Genomic DNA, 14,298 nt, shown 5'->3' with positions numbered 1-14,298 from the left:
GTTATGCTAGCTGCAATAATGAATAACTGAATGATATGACTTGACAACTGCTCCGTTCTGTAAAATATGACACTATTTTTGCTTAATTTCTGTATTTCCGTGAACAGCTAGAACTTCCTATCTTCCTTCCACAAATAAGAGAGAAGAAGTGGTGATGGAAAAAGAAATAATACAATTATTTCCTTCTCTCTTCCCTTTGCTGGCATAAGGCAATTACCTAGCTATTGAATCCCTTAGTACAGGTCTCTTCCAAAGCAACCTCGTGGTGAATTTATATGACCAGCCTTGCTGGCATCAGTTACTTTTGTAACCTGAATATGCTGGATGCAGCACATTTATTTCATTGTGTCGTTCTGTTTGGAGGAAGTGAAGGAATAATGCTAAAAATGAGTGACTGAGCTGACGGAAGTGACATTCGAGATGGCAGTTCGGAGGGGCTCGGCATAATTCAAGTATAATGAATGTGAACCATACCTGTATCAGCAGATTTGATATCTAGAAGCCAGTTTACTGAAACTCTTATTGAGTTGTGTCTCTGTAGCTTCTGAGTTGTTGGTGACTGCTCAGTCCCCAGGGCATCTGGGGATGGGCTTATGGACTGCTTTTCATCTGGCTGCTCTTCTCTAACTGCTTACCATCAGTGGTCCTATCTTGCTGCCATCCTTTTCAGGGTATTGAAGCATAGAAATTTCTTACCATACCAAGGCACAGTCCTGGGGCTATTAGTAAACAGTTATTTTTATAATAGATGGAATCTGCAAGGATCCTAAATCCTTCAAAAATATTCGAAGTAGTTTTTATGCTTTTGATTCTTTTGATTTCCTAAGGCTTCCCCCATTTCCTCCTTGTGTCTGGGTTAAAACACTGTGTGGGATGGGTCTTGTGGGGTTTTTTTCCCAGATCAGATGTATTATCAGATGTATTATAGAACTCAAAATGATCAGAAAAAAGTTAAAAGAACATTTTAAAACTTTCGGTAAAAGGTTGCTTTGTGTATTAGTCCTAGAAAATGAGCAATGACTTTTTTCATTTGTTCTTTATTTAACAGGAATTTCTAAACTATATGTGGTTGGACAAATTGTTGGGTATATCAGAATAAACTCACCGATTAAATCTTTAAACAGAACACTAAGCAAATTCATTAGTGAAATATTTTACTTTGATTCTATAAAAGCTGTTGTTCAATCATGTAATTTTCTCCTTTGGCAGATTTTCAAAGTTTTCAAAATATCGATTGTTCTGTAATTTTAGTCCCCACAGCTGTGGCATAGAGTTAATTTCCTTACAAGTGAAGCCAATCTGCATAATCGAGATCTGAAACAATGGTATGTTTTCTGCTTTTCCTGCTGAACGTCTGCCTAAAGTGATTCTTGTCCTATCATAAACTACTTGCGGTAATATAGAGCATAATGTGCAATAGAGAAGTTTCATGTGAAAAATAATATAGCGAATGATTTAATGTTCCTGCAAACTGATTGTATGCATAAATGTATGTGCTTCTAGTGCCACTGGATGAATGGTTTCTAGGGTTCCCGTTTCCCAGAGTGCTGTTCTTTACACGTAAGCTTCTCTTCTGCTTGAAATCCCATGCACCCTTCATTTCCCAGAGATGGCCCAAAGAAGGCTCGCACTTTCCCAGATGTGAGGAAAGAATTATATTTATCTAGATGCCCACGTAAAGTCTCCCTTAGAATATGTCAAAAAAAAATGACAGGCTAGAGAGCTGACATGCGCATGCTGCAGTGAGCCTCTGCGAGGTCTCAAACACCTCAGGTGGTGAAAGCAAAGTAGTAACTGGGCAAGAAAAAAACAGTGACAATAAAAGAACTTGGATAGTAAATATTCCTGCACACATGAGTTGCTGTGCAACATCAGTGGGGACCAGCAAGATGCAAAGGGATGAAAAAGCAAGAGCGAGTTTCTGGAGTGCTGATGATAGCTGGGCAGTCTCTTTTGCAACAGAGGTCCAGGAATCAAATGGCTCAAGTCAATGGGTTTTGCTGACTTAAAGATTTCATGCCAAGGCTGTCTTTCTGTTGTGAGGACCTAATCACCTCCATCCAAGGAGCTCACCACCAGTTCAATATAGGTTCCTTTTCAGGGTAAAGAGAGAAGATACTTTGCAGATAGGCTTTTCGTCCACTATCTGCCCCATTGTCAAAGTTGAGATCTGTGCCTGTGAGAGGCACTGAATTTAGGAAAATTTTAAGACATCTCTCATGTCTTAAAAAAGTAGACGACTAAGCTTCGTCTTGTTTATGTGTCTGCCTAGTGTCACATCTAATGACATCTGCAAGAATGGCTGGAGTTACTCAGCTGTACCCTCAACCACCGCTTTGAACAGCTCCCCATACCCTTTTGTTTTCTCTTTAAATACTGGAGGTATTTAATAGAAAAGATATTTGGCTTTCTCTTTCAGGGGATGAGATTTGCCTGGCAGTATTTAGGACTGAATATGTTTGTTGTAACCTGTGTCAGGGAGCACCTGCGAGGGCCACGTGCCCATCATGCCTTTTATTGCTGCCCTGGGATGGACAGATCGGTCTGTGAGAACCTGGCAGCCAAGCGGGTCCTGGTTTTTAAGGTAGTCATGAATAAAGAGGTTCATCACAGGTCCCCCTTAGCCATGTTTTAAAGGACCTCTATGACCCATTCACCCTTTGCTGAATACCACTATTAAGAATTCTAGTTTAGACAATATATGAATGGTGGTAGATATAGATGCACATGTCTATGTATGCATACATAGATTTATATATACATATATACATAAGAGCTTTGACAGATGCGAGCAGTACATGTTATAGATGGTTGTAGCACATTGAAGAGACAGCATTACAAGTTGTGATAAGCCACGTGGCTGATCTGCATTTCGATTCCACAACAAGCCGCAGCAGTCACACCGCCGTTTTCAAAGCTGTGGTTAAGAGGAGCAAACTGCATCTAATTTGCACCACACATGGCAAGCTAAATCTCCAAAGCAGAAGAGGACCAAAGAGCTGGTTCCTGTAAGGGAAAGTAACTGGCTCTTTCAGGGCGGGGGGGAATTATATGAAAAATAAGAGTAATCTCTGTTTATGAAATACAAGTCAGAGGTAGCTTGCACCCTGGTTACCTGAGCAGAGGGTGCTTGAAAACTGCATGTGAGCTCACACTGGTCTTTCAGAGCCCAGTGCTACTCTTCCCATATGCCAACAGCTTCCACTTTGGAAAGCAGCAGCTATTTGGGTTCAGGAAGCACTGAGCTTAACATTAAAATATGCATTCATAAGCATGAGCACTTTACAGAATCAAAGTTTTATCTTTCCTACTGTACAGCTGGGGAAACTGAGGCACACAAGGTCACACGAGGAGTCTGTGGTAGAGCCAAGAGTAGAATTCAGCTCCTTCCTTATCATGATGCTTTACACTCTGGATTATTACTTCTTCCCAAAATACAATTGGTTCAAAGTCACCCTGACACCCTGGCCCAATTTCTTCCATTTGTTGTTAATTGTTGAATTATTTTAACTATGAAACAGCTATGGTTTGATTTGTTTTTTTCTTTCACAAAGATTGAGACATGCTTATTTAATTTACGAAACCGAGCAAAACAGTCTTCTAACTATTATTACCTCTTTAAATAGACATTAAATCCTAGGATCTCTTTTAGTTTTCAATTGTGTATGTTTTTCTTAGTCTAATTTCACTGCAGAATATTCTATTTACTTTTAGCCAAGTTCAGGCTTTTGCTTGACGAAGCTGTGCTGCTCCCTTTTCAAGTTACTTTAAAATACTGCTTTGATTGCCCTAAATAATCAGACTGTTTTGCACATAGAAATACCATTTCATTGTTTCATTTCTGTGCAGTTTTTTAAAAAAATTTCTATCATAACTAAGATGCAGAAGCAACTAGATAAAATGGTGTTAGTAACAGATGGTAAAAGTTGAAGTCTGTCTCTTCTTCCCAAGCCTAATGTGGTTGCAGCACTACTCATTAATTGCAGATTGCTGGTGAATTTAAATATTGAGTGTCATTATTTTATCTGTCTCTCCTGCTGCTCTCTGCTGTCCTACTTCTTGAGACAGCAACAGGAATCTGATAGTGCCGCCATCTTCAGGGATGTGATGTGTTTTGCTCAGTGAGACACCTTAGCTGTTCCTGTGAACAAACAAGCAAACAAATGTAGCTAAAGGATTTGGGAATGACTTTGCCGCTCAGGAAAACATTCTCTATCCTGCTCGTGTTGTTTTTTTCAAGGCCATAACTCTAAATGGTCTTTCAAGGTTCTCTTTCTCTTATCATCGCTTTGTGATTGTATTGACGGTATCTGTCACATTCACAGGCAACACTAAAGGGCTTAGCATCTCCTGAAAGGCCAGGAAACCTTCTGGAGGCTTTACTTCTGATGGAGAATTGATGTCGAAATACAATGCTTGGAAAAGAAAGCAAAGCCCGTTTTGTCATAAGAGCAAGGAGAGGACTGCTGTCCACCCTCTTCAGTAAGAAATGCCATTTGATGAGTTCATGTCAGGATTCCTGCCTGCTGCGCTAACCCTCCGGCACAGACATGGGAGTCATAGGACAGTGTCTTTAACCTCATCTGCAGAAACCTATGCCTTCACTGAATGTCTATATACCTCCTGGTCTTTATACATGATTTCTCAGCATTGAGTATACATGAGAAAAGGTTACTGATATATAAGGATGCATTAAGTTAATACTTAAGGGTGAATTTTTGAAGCCTGAGTGAGTGTGTGTGTGTGTGTGTGTAAGACTGTGGGGATGACATGGACATGGACCCCTGCTGATGTCACTGAGAAGTCTTGGCATGTGGGGCAAGGAGGTGAACAGTGGTGGGACCCATTGGGTCAACCAGAAAAACTGAGCTTAGCTGTGATTCTTAAACTGATACTCATGAGTTTTAGATGCTAAACAGACTTGCCACTGCATAGGGCATTGCTGATTTAAAAAAAGAGTATGGCAAACCTTTAGACCTATCTAGCTGAAGGTTGACCCTGAGCACAATTTCTTGGCATCTATGAGCAGCATGATTTTTGGAAGTGATGTGCTCCAGGCATTACTGGTGATTTTGCACATCTAGGAAGGAGAGTGCACCAGGGCTGGACATCTGTCTTGTGAGCCCTGGACCAGGGTTTTGTCTCCAGACTACAACCTCGAAGTCTGTAGTGAATCTCAGGCTGCAGAGATGGGTACAAAACCCTGTTGAATGGGGATTATACAGTAGGTTGTGGTGCCATGTTCAGTTCCCTAAACCTGAGTCCCTGCATGCAGGTCCCCAGCTCAGGAGCTTGTTCCCTGTGGAAGAGCCTGCCCGAGGGCTCCACCAAGTCACAGAACCTCCTCCTCCAGCTCCTCCTGGCCCTGCCCGCACTGGCCATCCACGGCACCGGGAGGAGGCAGCCTGAGAGGGAGACCCCGAGCACCGTGAGCCCTGCTTTCACTCCCTCCTTGCCCCATGCCCCAGGCACAGCACCACTGGGCAGGGTCCACCAAATCCCTGGAGACCAATGTAGGACATGCCAGGGTGCCTTCCTCACCATCATCCACACGAGCCCTCTCCATCCATTTTTCAACCCCAGACACTTTCCCTTTCCTTATTAGTTCTCTAGTCTCTGTTTTCACCTAGGCTTTTCTCATCCCATGAGGGCTTAGGGGTTGGTTAGGAGGGACTGAGACTCTTGAAGGGCTATGGTAAAGGATCTGTGCAGATTGCCAGTGTAAAGCTTTTGGTCTCATTAAAATCACAGCTAAATCACAAGCGTGCTTTCTGCGTGAGGATGAATTTTCCTTTTCTCCTTACCCGGTCCCTGCTGTGATATGGGATGCTTGACTCTTCTGCTTTTCAGCGCTGCTGTAGGACCATCAGGACTTTTTGTTATCCAGAACCTTCCCCCTGCCCCACTCTGCACATCCCAAGGAGCCTCAGACCACCGCTATACCACGGCGGCTTTGAGTCGTGCTGTTTCCCTCACCCTCCGCTGCCTGGCTGTTGGCGAAGGCATATTAACGATTCCTGCAGCCTCCGAGTGCAGCAGGATGGGCAAAGCTACTGGCGGAGTTTGCTTTCAGCTCTCGGGGCTGAAGTGGTTGACAGATGTTTGGAGGATTTCTTGTCTCTGGACCAGCACTTCATCTGTTCTCAGTTATTCAAAACACAAACAGTGGGTTGGCAGGAGTGAAATATGCTCAGAACTGGGACGTCAAAACAGAAATATATTTTTAAAAACACAAGTGTCAAAAAAAAAAAAAAAAAGGTGTTCATGCAGTTTATAGCAAGATGTATTTAAATAGTTGAGATTTTCTTCTTCTAACCCCCTGGACTCCCGCCTGACATGCTATTCTGCTGTATCTATAGCAGTTTTCATGCTTAAATGTTATTGAGGGCGTTTTGGGTCCTGGGTCCCTGCTCTGCTGATGGATGGATTGGCCACATTTCCAAGATGTTTGGAGTACTAGCTAACAATGTAATTTGGGACTACCCTGTCAAGTGTACTGTTGTAAAATTGTAGTGAGATCCCGCAAATGCAGTGAGTGATACTGTTGAACAGAGAGGTGGAGGGGGCATTTAGTGAGAAATAAAATTACTCAAAAACCCCAGAGAGGAGTGGGGGAGAGACAGGGAGGAGAGGATGGCAGAAGCAAAAGAAGGCTTGGATTTAAAGAAGAGAGGCAGTTCTGCATATTTCAAAATCGTAATCGGTATAGGAAGAAGAGTTTCGGGGTCCTGTAGCAGATACAGCTTGCCTGCAGCCTCTTTTGGCTGCATGTGCGTAGTAAGGCAGGGATGGTAACTGATACCAAAATGAATCGGCACCAGAGCCCTCTGAAAAGGGCTGTGTTCCTTCAGCTGAGTTACTGCCAGTGGACAGGGTGTTAGTAACTCCAGTCGCAGGTAGAAGAGTAAGTATTCCTCTGTGAGATCTTTGGAAAATAATCCTAATAAAATTCAAGAGAAAACATAGGAAGCAAGTGTTTAAATAAGCAATGGAAACAAAGTCCAAAAACAGAGGGTAAAAGTGAAAAATATTGCAATTGTATTTATGCTTGCTCTTCTTTTTTGAGTGTGATGATTTGGAAAACAAAACAAAACAAAAAACCAACATTCCCAGGATGTTGAAAGTTGTCATGTCCTATCCACATGTTATTTGGTCAGCATAAGAGCTGTTTTTATTAGAATAAGGGTAGCATAGGATAAGGATACAATCCCATTATTGCTCTGCACTAATAAATCAGCAGAGTGCTGCTTTGCTGGCTTTCACCAGTTGCAGAAATAATTCTTTCTTCAGCTATTGATGCTGTTCGTGTGGGTATCATCAACATTATTTTCTGTTCTGGTTATAATCCTTGTCATCAGGACAGAGTCATGCAGTAGTATCTGATCTCATGATAGTCTTTGACCTGCAAATTAATCTGTGGTATGCTTTATTTTGAGTACACTTTTGGTGACAGTGGATTCTTGCTGTGTTGTCACTGCTTATTGTCATGACAATGTGCTTGGTAGGAACACTTATTTTTTTTAGAAGCTTTCTGTTCTCATGGCAAATAGTACTGATGCTCTGGCATTTTCCATTTTTGTTGAGATCTGATGTGAAACTGAAGGCTCCAAATGTACACGTTTGGTGGATTTATGAATTCTAGTTTTGACCTTGCAGCACTTTTATTACCTTTGTAACAGCCTGGACCATGACTGAGTGCCCATTCCTTTTTCTTTCCAATAGATGGATGGCTGTGCGACCAGGGCCCAAGTTAAAAGCGATGGGACTGCTTTTCTTTTTACATTAGCATAACTCAGCTGACTTCAACCCAGATGAACTTGACTGATATTAATGTCAATGAAGAATTGAGCAAAATCTGCCAGCATTCAGTGGCTGTTTTACATATTTCTTTTACATCCTAATTTTTTGTGTTAATATAAGCAGATTTTATGAATTCTTACCATCCATAAAAAGAGCACGTAGCCAGGGAATATACTGCATTTTTTTTTTGAAATGAAAGTGGTGATATTTGCCCATGTTAGATTCATAATGAATGTCAGTTTTGATCTGTTTGTGTGCATTTGGGGGTGGACAATACTTAAACATTCATACTTAAAGCATTAAACCACTTTGCAAACTATTGTAGCTGACGGTATAGCTGCACCTACCCAGCTAGCGTAAGAATTGGTGAGTGAGTGTGGAGAGGAAAAGGACAGAAAAAGATAAAAAAACCACACCTGGGCAATCTGTATTTTGCATAACTGGATGCAAACAATGATATGCCTTTATTCTCGCTGACCCCCAGATTTAAGGTATAATTGCTTTCTGTCATTGGAGGCGTTTTGGCTTGGTGTGTTGTAAACCCAGTGGAGAGATGGTCTGTAACTGGCCGTGTTGCCTGTCTGCTGGGTGATCCTAGCAGCATCCTGCTGCCTCTGGCCATTCCCGCTTGTGCTGCTGGACAGGTTTTGAGGCAGATCCAGCAGGCTGAAGCCTTGATCTGAGTGCGAGTATGGAATATGAACCCATAATGCTGGGCACGGACTTTGAACGTGGGAAGTTAGAAGACATGTTTACTGTGAGGGGACACTTAGGAGAGCCCAGATACATAACCCCTGCTTGGCCATGGAGCTGGAAACTGGGAGTGCTTTTAATTTCTGTCTTGGTGGCCAGCAGTACCCAGCTGAAATGTCACGGTCCACACTTAAAGACCATTCTGATTTTTTTGTTCCCTCTTCATTCATCTTTCTTTTAGGAACACTTTATTTTAAATTGATTTTGTTATTAGTGGATTTGCTCAGAGGCAATGCACCTGTAACATATATTGAGAACCTGACTCCTGACTTTAGCGGGAGCAAGTGACAATGTTTTAAATTAAGCTGTCCTCCCTGCAACTATCCTTCTTTCCTTTATCTCCTCACCCAGCCATAAATAACCAGGCAGCAGAAGGCAGGTAGTGTTATAAATTGTCAGGCTACACAATTGCCTCATGTTCTGCATTCTGTTCTCTTTCCCCGCTATCATCCATTTTAAACTAAAAGTTCATCCATTTGTGGCTCTGCCATGAGAGGATGTCAAATAAATTGATAATGCAGTGTTTAAAAGGTATTAAAGAATACAAATATATACCAATACATTGATAATGCTCAGCAACCGAAAAACCTACTACTAACTGGACAGTAGTGCTTTATTACTGTCATTTAAAGACCAAAGGGAGTGAAGTATAATATGGGGAAGAGTGATTATCACTCATAGTCTCTCATTTAAAAAGGTGAGTGCCGGTTTCACTTGCCGTAGTGGCCCATGATCTATTAACCCTCTGTTTCCCTTACATACTAGGTCTTCCGCTAATGAAGAGCTCGCTATTTACTTCTAGAACGTCAGTGAACCGTCCATCCCAGGTCTTCATGGTGGTTCTACTAAACAGTTGCAGGCAGGAATTGTAATGGGATATGGCCCTCTTGCTTTCCTAAACGCTCAGCCAGGAACACATGGCACAGTATTTGCCAGGCAGTCGAGACGGCTGGCAGGGGCAGCGTCCTTGGCTGGCCCCATCTTGCTTTTGGGTTTGTGCTCCCTCTCTGGTTTTTATCATGGCATTTCAGACTGCCTCACTCTATTCCACTCTCCCTTGGCCAGCACTTTGCTGTATTTCCAGAAGCGCTAGAACAAGCGTAACCTGTTTTGCATTGCAGTTACTTTCTTCAACATGGCTTCGCTGTCATGTAACGTACATGGATTAGGTCTGAGTTGCAGAAATGTGTTCACACTCATACCTAGAGCTTGTTCCCTACACTGGCGCTGTGAGGCAAGTGTGACCTCCCAGCGGCACTGCTCCCCACACCGCGCCAGGCTGCCACATGTGCATAAAAAGGACAATCCCAATTCCTCACACCAACCCGAAGTTTCATCTTTACTAAAAAATGCAAGGGTGTGTGCTTCAGTGCAACTCACAGACTTCTTGAAAGAAAGAGACAGAACAACATCTACTCCTGTCAGAAAACTTTCCATACTTTTACTGTTCAGGCTATGACTGGCATCTTTCATTCATGTCTCAATAAGTGTAAGAAGACAAAAGGGGGGTCAGAACCTGCTGTTGACTGTCCACTGTTTGCCCTAAATGGTCCCTTTCCCTGACACAGCAAATGCATAGGTGAGCCAGCTTGTGGGGAAAGATGGGTGGAGTTTTGGGGTTTTTTTGTTGTTGTTGTTGTTTGGTTTTTCTTTAATCACCAGCAGCTTCTAATATGTCTAGTCATGCATTAGGAGACAAAAACTTCATATTTGTGCTGCCAGTTTCCTCGTAGATTTGTCTGAATGTTTCCCATTTTGGATAACCTTCAGGCATTTTGCAGAACCCCACAGAGTGTATCCTGTTATCAGTTTTAGAGCTCAAGTCCCCTCCCATTGCCACTGAAATTTAGATGGAGGAGGGTGGCTCATATAAAAAGCGATGACACAATATGGTCCATGATCTTGTTTTAACAAATCGGGCTGACTTGCCAGATGGGTTTCTACTGTTGAGAGCAGATAATGCAACACTTGTTGTGTCTGATTTTTGGAACTCTGGGGGTGGAGACCAAAAGTGCTGTCATCGAAAGTAGTCGGGCATCGGTCAACTTCCCTCCCCTTTTCACTCTTTTGAAAATCTTTGGAACCGTGTTTTTGACAGTGAGCATTTTTGCATAAATATTTTGTTATGCAAACTTGAGAATGAAAAAAAAAAGAAAAAAAAAATCTGTTTCTACATACTTGAGCCAAGCTTTCAGGATATCTTTCATTCCGTGCTTTTTGTGCAGTGCCAATCTCAAAAAATTATACAGAGCTGTTGAGAAAGAAAGCTGTAATACAGTGCTGCTGCTCTGGAAACTAATAACATCTGAGAGAGAGAGTGATCAGTTGGGCAGCATGACACTCTTCATGTTTCTCCTTTTTCTTATGATTTCAGTGGTTAAATCACAGCCTTCAGAAGTGACTTTTACAGACATAGTCACTAATAAACTTGATTATATTTGTGCTGCCAACTTCCAGGAGAATACAGGACTATTTAAATAGATGCTCTGATTCCAACTAAGGAATCACTGGCCATGAGATACGAATACCAGAATGACAGCAATGATGTATCCCAGGCTGGAGACTAATCAGGAGATTAATATGTGTTTGTCCACTTCAGTGTTAGTCTTGCTAGTTAAGCTGCCTAGTGACAGACATAGATGGGGGTAAGGCAATGATTTGTTATCCACTATAACAGATCAATCTATAAATAAATGTGACTGAGTAAGCGCCATGAGTTGGGGGAACTGATTTTTTGGAGAGACAAGGATGTCTTATTCTATCCAAAACTGGAGACAGTCACGCTAATGAGTGGGAGATGATTGTGTTAGATCAGAAACAGGGATTGGAGTTAGTAATAATCTTTGTTTGCTCTGTTTCTTCCTTGCAAGTAGGAAGCTTTCCAAGAGGGGAACTCAGGGGTAAAATGTGAGTTGGCCCTGGTAAGTGATGCTAAGGGTGGATCTGGCAGCAGCATGGGATGAGCCTCACACATAATTTGGGGGTAGAAGGGGAGCTGTGAATGAAATATAATTATAGCTTGCCTGGCTGGTAATACTGCTTTGAAGTTGCTGTCCTCCCTGTATTGTGAATTCATTTTCAGTGCAGCTGGAAATGCTGTTGCTAACCAACACATGAATGTGAACACTAAGAATATAAAACCACTGGCATTTTTAAAGAGAAAATGTAAAGGCTCTTCGTCTAGAAGATATTTATACTTGCTAATAGCTTCTGACAGTGATAAACTTGTGGGTAGTATCATTTCACAAATGAGAGGTTAAAAATTCGAAAGGATTCCTCCAAACATGAACCCAGGGTGTTTTTAAGGTTCCTGGCAGTGAAGAGGTCTAGCCTAGCCTGCCTTGCCATCCAAAGACGGATTTGCTCATTTTATTGCAGATCTTCCTTTTCTGCTGGTTAGGAATGAGGAGAAAAAAAAATGAATTGGAAGTGGTTATTTTTGCGTCCCAAAGTTGGAGCGACTCAGGTTCGTGGATTTCCTTTGTCAGAATTAAGGTGAAATGACACCAGGGGAGTTCAAACAACAATCAACATTTATTCAACCTAGCTAACTTTGTCCAAGTACACATGAACTTATCAATATGAACCTTGCATCATGTCATTAAGCCGCTGTTTGAGAAGAGAAGGGAAGTATAGAAAAATGAAATGGAAAAAGGAACATGAAACTGTGTCAGAAGGAGAGCCCTCCTGTTGAGTTACGAGGTTCAGAGCAGACCCCCTTGCTTTCTGGACTCCTTCTCAAAGAGGAGCTCAGGGGCGGCTAGATCCACTCCTAGTCTCAGACTTGGTCAACAGTTTATGTTTAAAAGGATGAGGTGTAGGGACTGTGGAAAAGAGGGAAGGAAAAGAGGGAGAGAGAGAATGAGAGAAAGAAAGAAAGAAAGAGAGAAGGGTTTCACCAGTCCTGGGTCCAGCGTTGGTCCAGCCAGCGTAGAGATCCAGTTCCAGAGGGCGCGCACTGAGAACTCGTTCTCTCTTCTTTTATAGTGTGTTAGTTGATGATCTCAACATGCGCAGTTCCCATACCTGGGGTTCACTGGAATCAGTCAGTGAGCTTTGGGGGTGGGGTTCATTGTGGAGTTGCCTCTCTTTTCCTGCTGGCATGACCGCTTAAGATAGAAGCACAGTCCCAACTTCCGTGGGGCCTTCTTCCTCCAGGAAGGCATAAATTGTGTTCCTTCTCCTGGTCACTTAAGATAAGGAATTGGGGCTTTGGAGAAGTGCGTTCCCACCCTCCGTGGGGCCCTCTCCTCTGGCCACATTGTCCTGTTCACAAAACTCCAGCATTTTTACAGAGGCTGTTTTCTCTAGCAAAGCTCTTTAACGGATGTTTGAGACATTGAATTTGTCAGACCGTCACAGTTATATTTCAGGAAAATACATCTTGCTTATAGACAGAGGAATTGCTGTATTAGCCATAATGATGCATCTAGTCAAGCATCCTTAATAAGCTCCTGACACTCTGCTTCATTTGCGCCAGACGGCAGCCCAACACAGGCATTGGAAATCAAAGTTGCCCTTCAAAGCTGGACCTCTGACGACTGGCATTTCACCTGCATGTTCTGCCAAGCGATTGTGCTGTGCAGGGGCCCACCTCTGCAGAGAAACTGACTTCTTGCTACCCTGCTAGTCTTCAGTGTCACCTCTCCCCTCATGACTTCTGGAAACTCATTCTGTGTTACCAAAAGAGGAATGAAGGAGACTATTGCAGTATATGGATGTCTGAAGAGCAATTGGAGAGAGATGTATTCCTTTTTTTAGTGTTGTTTTCAAGTCCATATTCTTTTAAGAGGAGACAGAAAAGTCTCAGGGTTCCCCCAAATCATCCTTGAAACCATTCAAACATGTTTTTCTGAGAGACTGAGAATTAACTAAGATTGAACTAGGTTTGGCATGGAGTATTTTTTAACTTGGTCAGAATAGCTTCTTTTTGCGCGTGTTCCCTTGTGTCAAGCAGAGCAACGTATATGTAAAAGCAACCAGAACACAGCTAAACATACTTGTATATAACAATGGTACAATCCTGTTTCCTACCAGGCATATTTCAGATGTACCTTTTCTTGTTAATCTCTAATCATTAGTGCCTCATCCTTTGACCCTTTGGCTTTGCTGGCAGCTTGTATCGGTCAAGTGTTGAGGAGAGCAGCTCGCACTGAGCTCCTGTGCCACACTTGTGCTTCCTGCTCCCTCTGCTCATCTCTGCTGCCTCTTCTTCTCTTCAGCTGGTGCAATTCAACACACTTCTTCCTCCTCCTGGCAGGACTGCAGCGCTCACTAGATCCAGATCTAAACCACAATTTGGGCTAGCATCACGGCGCCTGTAGTGAGTTTAACCAAGTGGTCCTTCCCTAAACCTCTGCTGCAGCAGCCTGCCTGCCTGTTTTCTGGGTGAGCTGCTTTGTGAACGGGCCAGTGGAGAGCAGGCAGGCTGGATGGGAGCGCTCCTCGGGCTGCAGGGGGGGCATGGGAATGGCCGCTTAGGCACCTGCAAGCAGTCTGTGTGTGCCCTGATCTCTGCTCATTAGGACATCTTAATTCTCCCTCTTGCTTCAGCTAGGCTCATGCATCATTCAAGAGCATTTTTAGGTACCTGCCTAATGCCAGTACCTGCCTAATGCCGAGCTGCCATGTGATTTATTTATTTATTTATTCTTTTGGGGAGCAATCTGTCCTGTCTGGGGTGAAAACAAGCTGTGCTCAAGTACTGCTTCATGTCTTTAAAAAGAAAAGTTGGCTTTCTAAGCG

This window comes from Harpia harpyja, chromosome 1 (genome assembly GCF_026419915.1).
Source record: "Harpia harpyja isolate bHarHar1 chromosome 1, bHarHar1 primary haplotype, whole genome shotgun sequence".
Lineage (NCBI taxonomy): Eukaryota > Metazoa > Chordata > Aves > Accipitriformes > Accipitridae > Harpia > Harpia harpyja.
Note: the sequence above shows the minus strand (reverse complement) of the source record.